Source organism: Bidens hawaiensis, unplaced genomic scaffold (assembly GCF_021521415.1).
Source record: "Bidens hawaiensis isolate Kalapana, Puna unplaced genomic scaffold, B.hawaiensis_p1.1 tig00006076_1, whole genome shotgun sequence".
NCBI lineage: Eukaryota > Viridiplantae > Streptophyta > Magnoliopsida > Asterales > Asteraceae > Bidens > Bidens hawaiensis.
Window position 1 is genome coordinate 869,204 of NW_027491402.1, and position 2,020 is coordinate 871,223.

Sequence of the window (2,020 nt, forward strand, 5' to 3'; positions counted from 1 at the left end):
TTTTTCTCTTTTTCCTTTTTTTTTTCTTTTCTTCCAAAGGCATCCATGCCCGGTCCGGTTTGCCTACTCTTATTCTTTCGTGAAAGAGCAACTAAGGCCGGTATCCCAATAAATTTAAACCGTACAAGAAACATTCATAGCAATGTTACGTTTCCAAGCACATTTATATAAACTTAAAAGTATATTAATTCTGACATAATAAATTATGTAACGTATCAATTTAGGTACATACAAGTCCCACACGCCAATATATACATCCACATCACTTTAACAACCAACTCTCAAATTCTATAAATTTGCTTCCACACCACCATCATAAATTCATACATCTCGTAATTTTCGTTCACCTGATAAAAAACATGTCTTTACGATCTAGACCACCCACTGCCACCGTGGCCACAGTTGCTAGAACTGCGGCCATGGATGACAGCGCCATCCTAGAACCACCACCATCGCGTCCACAATTGCCATCATCACTCTCACAAACCCTAACAACCACAGCCAACCTAGCCAAACTCCTCCCAACCGGCACCCTCTTGGTCTTCCAAGTCCTCACACCAATCTTCACCAACAATGGTTCATGCGACCCCACCACCCGGTCACTAACCGTGATCCTACTCGTCCTCTTAGTCGTCTCATGCTTTCTCGCTTGCTTTACCGACAGTTTTACATCAAACGACGGTCAAATTTACTACGGGTTCGCAACTTTTCAAGGCATGTGGCGCTTTGATTACACCAATCCTAAATCCGTGCCTGATTTGAGTAAGTATCGGTTGAGGTTCATTGATTTGGTGCATGCGATGCTTTCGGTTATGGTTTTTAGTGCGGTGGCGTTGAGGGGAATGTGGTGAGTTGCTTTTACCCAAGCCCCGGGCATGAGACTCAGGAGGTTCTGGATACTGTACCGATCGGTGTGGGTATCATTTCGAGTGCGTTGTTTGTTGCTCTTCCGACTAGAAGGCATGGGATTGGTTATCCTGTTACTACCGATAATAACCCTTCATGATGCCAAGTGAAATAAAATGCATGTATATCAGTATATGATAATATAAGTATTTTGGAAATCGATTTAATTTGTTTTCAGTATTGGGCATTCATGAAAAAAAAAAGAGTTTCACAAATTTAATTATTGATATGTGACTTTTGTGCAACACTTGCAAAACACAAATTTAATTTGCTGTTACCTAAACTCAAGTAGAGAAATGATACAAAATTTGTGGCAGTTTTATCTGGTTAAAGTAAAAAAATAAGAAATGATTTAAACGTAAAGAGAAGAAATATATCGAAAGAAGAAACCAACGCTTGGAAGCAAAGTAACCGTGAAAAGATTTTCCTTTTTAATACTGTCACGAAAAGAAACACAAGAACTACTGGTTGTGACTTCTGAGTTTGAGACGAGTCGTTTTTTCCACATCAAAAGTATCTAGTCATCGTTGGTGTTAAAAAAGTATTTGTAAAAGTAGGCGTATTTTAATTACAAAAGTTGAGCACGGTGTATTACACAAGTCACTCATGAAACTACATTATTTAATAAATAATCGATATATAATGAACCTATCAAACGCTATTAATACATGGTTGTTGCACTAGTAACATTAATTCTAGGCTTGGATCAAGGTTGCATGGTGGTGGTTATATGAGTGATGAAGATGAAAACAAGTTAACCCGGATGGGGTTTCATAGATAAAAGAAGAGGTAAAGGGCTATCAGATTTGAATTGTGGCAGATTAAACGGTGTTCATTTAGCGATTCAGGATCCAAGAAAGAATGGGCGATTGATGTAGGTGATGATGATGGTTGATGCATGAGAGGGGAGGTTGGCAATGGTGGCTGGTAATCGGAAGTTAACCAGTAACTAAAAGGATAGACCAACGATGGATAATATATAGAGGAGATAAATCAAATAAGGGTTTGATGATAAAAGGGTTTCACAAATAATGAGATGTTATAAGTCATTTAAGGTGTGACATTCGTCACTTTTCAATTCGTATTTGTATTTGTTTACCTGATCCGGATTGTA

The 2,020-nt window shown here is 38.4% G+C and overlaps 1 pseudogene; it reads left to right on the plus strand.

Annotated features, from left to right (window-relative positions):
• Window positions 1-359: 359 nt before the first annotated feature.
• LOC143631450 (protein DMP3 pseudogene) lies at window positions 360-1,028 on the plus strand (annotated as a pseudogene).
• The last annotated feature ends 992 nt before the right edge of the window (window positions 1,029-2,020 follow it).